Source organism: Neomonachus schauinslandi, chromosome 5 (assembly GCF_002201575.2).
Source record: "Neomonachus schauinslandi chromosome 5, ASM220157v2, whole genome shotgun sequence".
Taxonomy (NCBI): domain Eukaryota; kingdom Metazoa; phylum Chordata; class Mammalia; order Carnivora; family Phocidae; genus Neomonachus; species Neomonachus schauinslandi.
Genome location: NC_058407.1, coordinates 74,852,022 through 74,865,632, shown reverse-complemented (window position 1 = coordinate 74,865,632; position 13,611 = coordinate 74,852,022). Strand labels below are relative to the sequence as shown.

General features: G+C 39.9%; 1 protein-coding gene across 1 annotated transcript in view; it reads left to right on the top strand.

Moving 5' to 3' along the window:
* The window catches only part of FGD4 (FYVE, RhoGEF and PH domain containing 4), a 210,040-nt gene that overhangs the window by 1,099 nt on the left and 195,330 nt on the right, over positions 1-13,611 (top strand). The window lies entirely within an intron of this gene.

Sequence of the window (13,611 nt, the reverse complement as noted above, 5' to 3'; positions counted from 1 at the left end):
ATTTCTCTGTATAATCTTGTCCTGAAGTTATAGCTAGTAGTCATAGAGTAGAAAAACATGATGGATGATTTACAAATTTATAGACACATTAATAAGGGCAGAAATAGCGATGTGAGAAAATAATGTAAACAACTGAATTACAGTTCTTTACCTCTCAATTTCCTCTTCTGTAAAATGAGGACACCAGTGAAATCATCTCTTCTAGATTTAGCTGTGATTCACTCTAAAATGAATGGAAGAGTGTTTTCCTTTTTTAGTGAAAATGTTTTGCTTTGTTTTGAAGTTATTTAGGAATTTTTAAATTGAGCTACCAATTTTTTCTTTTTTTAATTTAAGTAATCTCTACATTCAACATGGGGCTTGAACTCATGACTCCAAGATCAAGAGTCTCATGTTCCTCCGACTGAGTCAGCCAGGTGCCCTGAGCTACCAAATTTCTTAATCATTGGCTGTTTTCAGTTTTGACGGCGATAGGATTCAAGTTCTTTACATCATCATTTTATTTAAAATCACATTCTTAGTTTCCAAACTGAGTAGGTGAGCAAAAGATGGTGAATTCCTTAAAAGTAGGAATGACTGGAGTTGTGGCAGTCTATAAATCTTTGCTACAAAGCAGCTGTGCTTATAGAAGAAACTACTTTTTTTCTTCAGAGAAATCCAGAACACTTTTTTTTTAAAGATTTGTTATGAGACAGAGAGTGAGAGAATGTGTGAGCACATGCGCCTGGGGGGCACGGGGGAGGGGGAGAGGGAGAGGAAGAGAGAGTCTTAAGCAGACTCCACTGGAGCATGGGCTTGATCTCACGACCCTGAGATCAGGACCTGAACTGAAACCCCAGGCACCCCCACAACACTTTTTTTTTTTCTTTTTGAAATTTTTAAAAAAATATTTATTTTAGAGAGAGCAAGTGAGAGCGAGTGCGGGGAGGGTCAGAGGGAGAGAGGTGATCTCAAGCAGACTCCCCACTGAGCGTGGACACTGCCTTGGACTGGATATGATGACCCTGAGGTCATGACCTGAGCTGAAACCAAGACTCAGACACTCAACTGACTAAGTCACCCAAGCACCCTCTTTTTTTTTTTCTTTTTAAAATGATAGGTAGGGTCCCCTAGCTGCCTTAGGTGGTAGAGCATGCAACTCTTGATCTCCTGGTTATACGTTCAAGCCCCATGTTGGGTGTAGAGATTACTTAAAAATAAAATCTTTAAAATAAAAAAATAAAATGATATGTAGAATGTAGCAATAACTTTTCTAGGTCTGTTACATTGTCTTAATATTGTTTACAAAAACTCAAAGTTCTTGCTGCTGTTATTTTCAGGGTTGAAAAGTAAAAATGACTTTATCTTCCTAGGTAAGATGGTTCCTCTTTACCATGATATAATCTATAGTATCTATTGGAGAATGATCCAGTGTTCTGACAGGTAGTCTTAACCTATTGAGTGACCATACCCTATTCAATTGGGTAGTGTAAAAACATTTTGGAAAGTGCTTCCTTCTTTGAATCAAATCTGCCTCCCTATTCAGTCTCATCCAACCATCATTTTATAAGTAAAATCCTCTCCAAATCAAAAAGTAAACCAGGTTTCAATTTGCAAGTGCCAGTTTCCCTGCAGCACCTAGAAAAGTATTTATATATAAAACCACAACATTTAGACCCATTACAAACAGAGTGGACGTTACTCATAATTGAAGTGTTACTTTCCCTCTTAAAGAAGGAACAAAAACTGAGAGGTCAAGAGCTTAACAGAAAATTCAGTTTGGTGGTATTGTGTTATATCTATGATTGTGAAACCCACTAATTTTAGAGTTTTCTGATTTTTGGGCCAAAAAAAAAAATGGAAAGTCTACCAGCTATATCTGCTGTATATGCCTGGCTGTGAATCTCCTTGTCTAGGTGAAGCAGAGAGTTGAGGTGATTAAGATACAGGCTTTGGGGTCATATAGCATCCAAGTTCTAATTCCTCTTCTATTACTAGCTGTGTGAATTGGACCAAGTCTCTTAATTTCTCAGTTTCATCATCTGGAAAATGAAGAAAACAGTACTTTAAAAGATAATATAAGTAAATGGCACAAAACAAACATTCAGATAGTATCATAAGGCATCTTTACCCTTCCATCTCAAGAGTCTGGCACTGGGACACTCTATAAATACTTGTTGAATGAATGAATACCCTCCCCCTATAATGTTCATAATAACTATGTACAGAGTGCATTTTCTGTACTAAATACTATGCTATGTGAGACACACATGTATATGTGTATGAATTTATTTTACAGCAATCCTAATAGGTAGGTAATAGTGTGCCCATTTTACAGCTGAAAAAATTGAAGAGCACAGAGAGTTTTACTAACTTGCTTGGAATCCTAAAACTGGTACTTGGTTTACTAGGATTCAAATTCAAGTATGCCTAGAGTCAAAGGTGATGGTCCTATACACATAACATTAAGCACGTAATTCCAGTATGGAAAAAACCCATAAATTTAAAGGGATATTTTGTACACACACAAAGTAAGATGAAAATTTTCTTATGTTGTGCATCCCCCTCTGCCCATACTCTGAATATTGGAACCCCTTGAGGGTGGGAAATAGTAGATCTAGTCAATTTTTTTTCTGCTATAATTCAAGGCAGCTTATTTCCTTAATTCCTTAGTTTTATAGGAATCCTGAAGGGCTTGTATTGAAGATGCTTTCCTGTAGAAAATATTGGTTTGTACTTTCAACCTAATACCACTTTTATTAGCCAAGCATTTCCCTGACTTGAAGATAGTGTAAATTTGAGTTCAGGCTTGCTCAGGGGAGATCAGCATCATTATCATCATTTTTCCACTTTAGCTTGATGTAGGTGCAGACTTTCTCATTAGTTTGCTCTGATGGCAGATTTTTCCTAGGCCACCTTCTTATTCAGGTGTAGCTCCTTCAGTGTGGAACATTGGTGTCCAGTTTGAGGTTCGGTCCTTTCCCATTTCACAAGGTCAAGGCTAGTCTCTCCCCCTGCCCTGCAAGCCCCTCAGTTCCTGGGCTCTTGGTACTTGGGAATGGTATTGACCCCAGGGTAGCATGGGCTTACACATTAGTTTGCCACTCAGGTTTAGATTTACTGTTCTTTTTCTTTTTTTCTCTTGTCCTTGGGAACCTCTTTTCTTATAATCTCAGCAATAAAACTACATTTCAAAGCATATCTGTTGTAATATATTCATCATCTGGGTGCTTTGTGGTGAAGGACTTTTCACATTGTACGATGTGCTAGCTTTCTATAAGTAGAGCTGCTTTTTCCAGTTCTCACTGTGGCTGGAGTACTTGGATTTTCAACACTTAACTCCAATATCCTGAGTGCCCATTGTTGGGGGAGGAGGGATGGAGATTTGGGTAAGAGGGATGAGTGCTTACTGTCTATTGAATGCTGTCTCTGAACCAGGACTATGTGTGTTTTACTTCCAATTCTTATGACAAGCCTGTAAGATAGGTTATATTATCCTTTTAGAGAAAAAGACCAAGTTTCAGAAAGTCTTAACTACAATGCTCTACAACAAGCCTAATCTTCAAGGGCAGGATTTGAACCAGGTCTCTATAGCTTCAGTGCTCACATGCTTGACACACTGGTTCTGAAGGTTTCCTGGGGCTTTGAGAGGCAAAGGGCAATGCAACAACATGTTATGTATTTAGGGCTAGTATTATTTGTGACATTAATGAATACAATGATCTGAGCAAATAATTTGTCTAAAGATTTATAATACAATAACGGCATACATCAATATTGTTTATGTTTCTTGGAAGCTGCTTAAAGATGGACTTTGAAATAGGAAAGTCCTTCAGAGGGACAGGAACCAGGAAGCGTTTTCTTACTTGGATTTCCTTCCAAGAAGAGTTAGTCGTCTCTTAATGAACAGCAATGTCAACTTGTGAACCTGAGGACATTCAGAGACTTATTCCACACGTAATGCATTTTCCCTCTACTGATGGAAACTTAGTTTCATGGATCCAATTGGGACAGAAGAGGAGTGGGACTTTTGGGGAAGGGATTAAGGGTCTGCCCGAAGCCCTAGACTACCAGGGCACTGCATTCATTCCTGGTATAGTCCGGGTTGTACTGAAATTCTTTTCTACATGCATGTGCTGAAAAGTTGTTTGAAAAAGGAGTCAAACATGATGTATTTAATTTTGTGAGTATAGTGTGAGATTCACTCAATTTGGACAGAAGCTCATGAACCTGTACTTTTAAAAAAGTACATCAGATAGTTCTCATGATCTGTTTGGTTTCCAAATGTTCTCCTGTTGGCTGCATCAGAGTTACTTGGAGTGCGAATTAGAAATTCCCAGCCGCACCCTAGGTATAATGAGTCAGAATCTCCAGAGGTGGGGTGAGAGAAGCTGTATTTTTAACAAGTGCCCCAGATGATTCTGGTGTGTATCCAGCTTTATGAACTACTATGCATTCCCAAACATGGGTAAACCCTGCCTTCAGTCTTGAGCACAGGCAACCAAAAGTTGCAGGTGCAAAGCAAAGAATAATCTAGATGGCCCCTCAACTAGCACATCATCTGGGCCCTCTGTATCTCTTGGCAAACTTTCTGCCCTATCTGATTCTTAATTGCATTTTTTACATCTGTTGTGGGTCTTTTCTACTACTCTGCTCTTGTTTCTCGGTCCCATCCTGTCCCTCTTGAAATAGACTTTAATTTATGCAGATATACAATTTATGTCTGACTGGATTATCTGATGTGAACTCACGTGCCTTCCTTTCACTTCAGACTTGGCTTTTTTCTGCTTGATGGCTGACCTGTTATTCTGGTGGACTGATCCAGTCCTCAGCCACATTTCTCCTCTGTTACTTTCCCTGGGATGCATGCCTCTTTACTATCACGTCATGGGCTTGGCCCCCGCCCCCTCTTTTCCCTCCAGATGAGATCTGCCTACACTTTACACATGGATGTTCTTTGGAGCTATGGACCAACAGCTTTCTTCCTTAACCACTCTGTACTTTCCTTGCTGCCTCCACTTCTTCATTCCGGTCACCATGTCCTTCTCCCCACTTCCTTTTCTTTTTGGCTGGCTTTTCTTCTCAACATCGGTAGGTCTCATTGCATCGGTAGGTAATCTAGGTCAGCAGTGGAATCCCAAGTATCATCCAATTGGCTGTTTCTGGACCTTTTTTTTTAAATTTTTCTGGTGTTTGCTTCCTTTTTTTTTTATTTATTTGACAGAGAGAGAGCACAGGCAGAGGCAGCTGCAGGCAGAGGGAGAAGCAGGCTCCCCACTGAGCAGAGAGCCTGACGTGGGGCTTGATCTCAGGACTCCGGGATCATGAACCAAGCCGAAAGCAGATGCTTAACCAACTGAGCCACCCAGGTGCCCCGTGTTTGCTTCCTTTTAAAGTTCTTTTCTTGGTCTTGATTGTTGGAGATCTGATTTTCCTATTGCACCAGAACTCCGGGTTTCTTCCTCTGACTAGCCCATTTTTCTTCTTTCTGCCCCACTATTTCCTGTCACCTCTATTCTTTGGTGGTGTCACCCACCCTCTGGGCTTCTTTAGATTATCTATACTGCTCTGCATTTTCAAGAACTGGCTTTTAATAAATGTTAATGTGCTAAGGGCACGAAAGTGTGACGACTTCTTTTTGTGCTGTGGTGCAGCCCCTTCTCCTGACTTTGCTTGGAGGTATTACCTTTAGGCTTCAAAGTTTATTTTAAATCTGCTTTTCTCTCCTGTCTACTTGTCACCCGGTCATCTGCCGTTTCTTACTGACTCACCTGCATTTCTTGATGATGGTCTTTGTCTTATTTCAGACCTGCTTCTCACCAGCAATGTTATTATCCACCTAACCCCCCCCCCCATTAATTTTCTTAAATCTGGGTCTTGATCATAATCTTAACATTGTCAGAAGCCTTCTGTGGCTCCCCAAATGCGTGTTATTGATGTCTATATTCTAAAATGTTCACCTTAGTGACCGAGTCAAACTTTACCAGTAACCTCTCAGTGTGGAGATGTACCTTTTAAAATTCATGCAAATATTTACTCTTATTTGAACAATGAAAGTTGGACTAGTCATGCATTGATCACACCTCAGGAATTGTGTTTGTTTTCAGGAATAAATTTGGCATGGTTTGCAGAGCATTGTCTAGAATTAGTTCTCTGTCCCTAGAGTGTAGTTGACAGTGTGGACATCATCAACAAGTATTCTGGTGCCTGTAATCAATTTTGTATCACCTCACTTATTCAGGAATAGAGTGGAGAAGACAAACCCAGCTGCCGTGTCCCTCCTGCATACCCATGCACTGAACTTAAACTCTCATCTTCAGCTGCTGCATCTGCAGGAACTAGGGAGCTGCCACCATTCTGGGGAATTCACTGAGACACAATGCAGCCTTGCTGCAGACCAATACCCGACCTGCTCTGCAAGGCTGGGTTGTTCTCTGGGGCCTCTAGCAAGGTTTTGTGTTAGGCCATGTGTTGTATGTGAAGTTATCAAATTATAGCCAAATTCAGTTAAAAATAGGTTTTATCTTCCTATCAAGGATTTTTATAAACAAAGTGATCTTCATTTCCCTTGTAGAGAGTTGAGTAACCTATACCATTTTTCCCTAAATTATGCTACTTAATGGTATCATATTGACGACATACCATACTGATAAATGGTATTGGGAGTCCAAAGATGAATGAGACAAAGGCTGTGACCTTTAGTGATTTCCATGCTAGAAGGAGGAATATGATCTAGAATAAACACCAGGGTGTAAGTGAGTGTTGTGTCTAAGAGCAATAATCAGTGAGCTTGTAGTTCAGAGGAAGGAAATCTATACTGGGTTGGAAAAACGATTTCACCTCCAAGTTCTATTCAGAGCCCTATGCCAATTAACTCCATCTATATCTCTGTTCTCTTTTCAAATCCCTGTATCCTTCATTACAAAGTTGCCTCCTATAATCCCACTAAAGCCAGGGATTCTTCAGTCACTCAGCAGATATTTCAGATCAGGCATTGTGGCAGGGCCTAGAAATCAAGGTGAGAAGAATCCATGATAAGAGCTGAGTGTGGGCTTTGGAGTTAGACTGGCTGGGTTTGAATCCCCCTCTAGTAATTAACTGGCTGATTTGGAGCTCTCTTTGGCTCTGTTCCCTCATCTATAAAATGGTAATATTAAATATACCTACATCATAGAATTGTTGGAAGAATAAAAATTGATATTCTTAAAGGGCTTAGAACAGTGCTTGGGAAGTGTTCAGATAACTTTCATTATTTTTGTTGGGATGAGCACAAGGGCTAGCCTCGCAGTCTGGCTTTTTCTTCTCATTTTCTGTGCCCCTCTAATCTAGTGCTGTCTCGTGAGATTGTGATTGGTTGCCTCCGGTTGTCCCCACTGAGTGCAAGCTCCTGCCTAAGGTGCAAGCTGTGCTGGGCACATGTCTTCTGTCCCTTTACATCCCCTTCCTGCTTGGCCCTCTCCCCCCTCCTGAGTCCCCGATGAAAGTGCCTCTCTCACTGCTGGCCTCTGTCCTCAGTCTTCCCTCTTGTGCTTTCTTGAGCCCCACTTTCATGTCAGACTTCCCTAAAGCCTAGATTGCATCACAGAATCACCACCCTCTACCTCTGTTTCCTAACTGCAATCTGGCCTTCTCCTCTTCATGCTGATTCTCTGGTGACTCAAGTGGCAGTTAGTCATCTTGCATGATCCGCAGAGCTCCTGGTCAGGACGTGAGGCCAGCCCTCCCTAACTTTCCCTGACTATTTGTTGTCTACGTTCCTAGAAAAAAATCTTCCTGCACTCACTCTTGCCAGCCAACTCAAGTTGCTACATCTGCCTCCCAGTCCCTAACTTGAGTGATCCATTGCCATCACTCCTCAGGGGACTTTTGAAGTCCATTTGAGGGCTCAGTAAATATTAAGTACACAGAAGAACCCCAAATTAGCTTGGCACATCATGGTTCAACATAAGAATTTTCTGGCAACACTGTCAGAAAATGGAATTGGGTTCCCTTGATGGTTGTGAGCTTCTTATTAATTAGGATGCTCAAGGAGAGGCTGGGTGACTTAGTGGCTGAGCTGTAGAGGACATGGGATGTCTCTCTGGCCTGTGCACCCAGCGCACAGACTCTTCTCACATCACTGCTTCTCTGCTTTCCTTCTGAGTCTACATGGTTCCTATGTTCCTATCAGCAACATGTAGCAGTCTGTGCAGTGGTGTGTTAGGGAAGGCGTGGGAGTGGTCTACTTTGGTCTTGTTGAGAATTCATGGACTAGGTGTCCTTTTTTGGTTACCAGTTGTGCTTATTCAGGCATTCTTTCTGATGCTGTGATATGTCTTGACTAAGAGACCATTGGAATTTGGAGGACCTGCGTTGCTCCTGCACTGGAAGACCCAGGGTGCTTTGTTGGTAGAAGTTTTGTTCTCTTCCAGCTTTGTCTCTTGTTTCCCATTCCTGCTGTCCTCCTTTCACGGCCTTTTTCTTCTTTGTCTATAGGGTTTCTCACTATTAAAGCTTGGCTTTTAAGGTCAGAACTTTAAATAAACCTTGTCTTTCTGCCCAGATCTAACTGGCTTGTCTTAAAAAGCAATCTGAGTGGTAGGTAGTAGGTATGATCAGAAGCAAGGTTTTAGTTTCCAGCTCTTAGAACAAAAGATGAGACTGTGGAGCCACTGATACCTGAAATATCTCTATTTTGTTTTCCAGATCTTAATGTATTTCATCAGATCTAAAATGTATACTTTTTCACAGTTTAACATCTCTGAAACTGGGATGCTTTCCGTTGATGGGATTTAAAAAATTGTAAGATGTTGAAATGTAGATTGGCCTGAATTTTAAAATGTAACTGCACAGTATTGACTGCGTCTAAATAGTAATAAAGATTATGAAATATATTCCTAGATTATATAATTGAGAACATCCACTAACTTCCCTCTTCCTCTCCTCTAAACCCAAGACATACCTTGCATTGTTATTTCTCTATATCTCTGGCTACTTCTTCAGCCCACTTAATTATAATTACTATAATAAGAGTCATAATAACAGCTATCATTTATCGAGCACTTACTTTGTTGTTCAGACACTGTCTTAAGTACTTTATGTGCATAAACTCAATCATTACAAGTAGAATCCGTAATCCCCACTGTACAAAAGTGGAATTAGAAGCCCAGACAGATTAAATGATTTGTTGAAGTTCATATGGCTGGGGGAGCCACAGCGTAAACCCATGCTCTTAACCCCTGGACTGTTCTCTCTCTCACTAATTTCTTATTGCCAGCTTTTAACATCTCTGAACATAAAGATATTGTTAATCTTGAGTAATGGAGGAAACACTTTTCCCTGATACTTTTATCTACTTTATCCATAGTATTAAAAACAAAAGCAATGCTCTGGCCCACTGTAGCTAGTGAGGAAGGAAAAAAAAAAAAAGACATTTTCAAGGAGAAAGAGAAACGTCTTTTTTTTTTTTTTTAAGATTTTATTTATTTATTTGACAGAGACACAGCAAGAGAGGGAACACAAGCAGGGGGAGTGGGAGAGGGAGAAGTAGGCTTCTAGCAGAGCAGGGAGCCCGATGAGGGGTTTGATCCCAGGACCCTGGGATCATGACCTGAGCCGAAGGCAGATGCTTAACGACTGAGCCACCCAGGCGCCCCAAGAAACGTATTCTTAAAAAAGATTCTGGAGATGGAAACAAGAAATAGCTTCCTGGTTTTTGCTGTGCAACCAGACTCAGGAATACTCACCTAATTCAAGTCCTCTACTGCTTTCTGTCTAGGAAATCTCGACTAGACTATATCCTATCTTTAGCAGGGTGATAGTTACCCATTGAACTTTGAAGTTATGTGAATGGTATTAATTTTCAAGAATCCTGTTATTTGTAGATATGCTGCAAACAGGCAAAACTGCATTTCTCCTACCTGATTAAAAAAAATAGAACTATAATATATGGCCATATAATAGAATATGTCTACTATACACGGTATATGTATATATCTAATGTTAATATATCAATATCATGATCCTATTGGTATTCGCCTGCAAGCGACTTTAATTTTTCAAAAAGAATTATGCATAGCTCCCTCTCCCCCACTCTTAACATCTAAGTGTAATAAAAAACTGGGTGTGAGTAGTCACACTCAGATGCCCGCCACTGTGAAAGAACTAGGGAACTGACAAGGGTGCTAATTAGAGCCCCTCTGTAGTCCTTTTATAGAAAGTGGTAAACTCAGGCCACCGGTTATGAAAACAGTGAAAAGAAGGGAAGAGAAGGATTCAGGAGGAAGCAAGGAGGAAACTGCCAATGATGGCAATCATTGTTCTGAAGTCAGTGTGGTGCCCAGTATAAGCTCCTTTTCAGTGGAGAACTAAAGCCTGTTTCCAAGTTTTGGAACTGAATGACCAACTTGTATGTTTTTGTTAACCTGGGAGATTTGCTTTAACCACATGGTGGGCACTGGGGAGATAGAACAAAGAATTCGAAAACTGAAAGATACTTATATAATCCCCACTTTTAGTGGGCAGCTGTCATCATATAATGCATGAAAGCTTCTCACAGCCGGCTGGGGTGCGTTCGGTGCTTCTCTTTCCCATGGTCTTGATGGTAGCTCATTTCCGTGAACTTGAGGAAAATCTGGCAATTACATGTATCATTGCACTAAAAGCTCTTATTTCAGAATATTCATTCCTGCAGATCTTTTGTTAATTGTCCATTTCTGGCATAGATTCCTGGGTCCCACCATTTATACTTTTCCATCTGTAAAAGGTCTCAAAGCCAGTTCCTTAGCTAGTTCCTACAAATGTTATAGTGGCTCATTCAGAAAATAGGCTTTGTCACAGACTTTTGGAAAAGCTTAATAGTTTTTATATCTGCTTATTTTCGTTTATCCAAAAATACCCCTGCAAGAATAGATGAAGAAATCATTTCCCTTTATTTTTTTCTTCTAGTATTTTCTCTTTGCTCATGTGTTAAGTGATACAACTTATTGTAGGCCTGAAAGTCTTGACTGATAGGAACTTTCAGTCACTTGAAACATTATTTTTAATGTTTAAAAAGTATTGAGTTCATTGGTTTCATGTGTTTGCTTAAATTTGCCTTTTCCCTGAGGCCCTCCCTGGCCACCTGATTTAACGTTGGAAGCCCTGCTCCCACCTCTCCTCACTTTATTTGTTGTCTGACACTTGCCACTATCTCTGTCTTTTTAATCTTATTTTCTGTCCCTGCCTCCCCTGCCGCAGTGCACATACTAAACTCCATGAGAGCAGGAGGTTTTTTTGTTTTTGTTTTAAGATTTTATTTATTTGAGAGAGGGAGGGAGAGAGGGAGGGAGAGGGGGAGCTCACGCACAAGCAGTGGGGAGAGGGAGAAGCAGGGTTCCAGCTGAGCCCAGAGCCCACGTGGGGCTTGATCATGGGATCATGACCTGAACTGAAGGCAGATGCTTAACCAACTGCGCCACCCAGGCATCCCAAGAGGAGGAGGTTTTGTCTGTTGCGTTCTTTTTTCCAAAGGCAGGGTACAGTCAGGATCCCCATTGTGGAGACTGCCCAGCCTAAGCCTGAGGACTTGTGAGACAGGGATGTAGGTGGTGGGTGTGTTTGGGGTGGGTGCTGGAAGAGAGCATTGCACAGACCTGAGAGGTAGGGTGTGAGGCCTAGGCCCTTTATACCAGAGCACCAGTGGTTGCCGCGACTGACACATTGTTGGCTGAAGTTTTGACAGGAACAAGTGGAGGTAGAGCGTGGGGTTAGACTTATTTTAAGAATAAGGTAGAGACAGGAGTTGGTGTGAGGTCTTCAGTTCATCAAGCTGAGACTGTCTATACAGAGAAGCTTTTCTTCATCACCTCTTTTAGTAATTTTTTTGAATCCCTTTAATGTGAAGTTGAATCATTATGCCAGTACGAGAGCAGTGACTGTATTGGTTTTGGTCCCTCCCTGTTTCTCCAGCACCTAGAAGAGTTCCTTGTTCACTGGGTTTTTGTGAAATTGAATGAGAGGATAAAAATGTAGCATTCAACATAGGATTTCAAAGTGCATATTTTATGCCAGCCCAATATTTAGAAATCTAGTTAATACACAAGCTTGATCACATCTTACCTTAATTGTTTTCTTTACCCAGTTTCTTTATTTTTCCAAAATAGACTTCCTTTAAATAAGTTTTCTTGGTGCTGTTGAGAAGTGATTCAATTTAAAAGTGTATAACTTTTAAAAGTATATATGCTTGATGTACAAAGTATCCTTTAATTATAGCTATTAAAGTTATATCTGAATTATTTCTTTGAGACAGACTTATATCTGTGAAAATCTCCCATGGGTTGGGGTGCTGTGTAAGGGAAAGAATCCTTTGGCAAAGCCGAGGGATTAGCTATCTGATAATGTACATTTAATCTGAACTACATAACAAACAGCCTTTTCCTTTGGTTTTCTAAGGTTTGTCACAGGACCTAGAAAGGTTTCTCCTTCAGCTCTTATTTAATAGTACATTCTAAAACTTTCCATCTACATTTATATGATGGAGGAAGACCTTAAACCATGCTAATTTGTTCTGTGTTAGCTTGCAGTAGATCTTCCTTAGCCACAGAAAAGTTGGTTATCCTGTAACTAAAACATGAGGTGCGGGTGAGCAGTTAATAGTTTGAATACAAAACTCTTTGTAGCTGGAATATTTAAAATAGTTTTATTCACCTCCCCATAAATTTCATGCACATGAAAATAATTTTAAATTCAGTAGGCTAAATTCATTTCTTAGTTCCTTTATAATAGTCTGGCCTTTTCAAAGAAGAAAGCTTTAATTATACTGTCTACAAGAAGGTCACTTCCTTCATGTAAATTAGGATTTTTGTGTATCTAGGCTCACTCTGGTTTCTTTATAGGTATAATTAACTTAATTGCCTTCTCAGTGCTTTATGCTAGGGAAATGGGAACTGCTTTAAACCTCTGTAGATACCGACATTTAGAAAATGATTAACTTATGAACAGGATTCAGATTTTTTCTAATGAAAAATCTATACAATGTGACGAGGCATCGTTTGGTGTTATTAATTAAATTTTGTCTGTGCACTGTATATAAGTCATGGAGTAGTGGACAAGATTAAAGAAAAATTCAATACAATGATGAATGATAGAAATTTCTGTTCTGAGAGGAGTAGCTTCATTTCTTGAAAGTGGGGTAAAACTGGTTAAGAGATCTGGCTCAGTAGTCATACAGGTCTGGGTTCAAATCCTGCCTCTGCTGCTTCCCAGCTTTGAGCAAGTTGTCTTACCTCCCTAGGGCTTTCTTTATAATCAGGATTGATTATAATGAGTAATGAAAGTATTCATAAGGTTGTAAAGGGTTAAATGAATGACAAGTTTGGTACATTTACATATTTAGTACTCAATAAATGCTGGCTACAAATTATATACAGACTGTGTGTGTGTGTGTAGTATATATACATTATTAGTATATATACTAATATAGCAGAACTTCTAGACAGATACCCACAGTATTTAAGTAGAACCAGCAGATTTCAAATGGGCAAATGTTTTTATTAGCTCCTAAAAATCATACAAAGATTTTAATCTGTTTTTATGTTTACAAAGTATGCTTACAAAGTTTTTTTTAATATGTATATTCTGTGGATTCCTTGTTACCCTTTTGGATTTGACCTG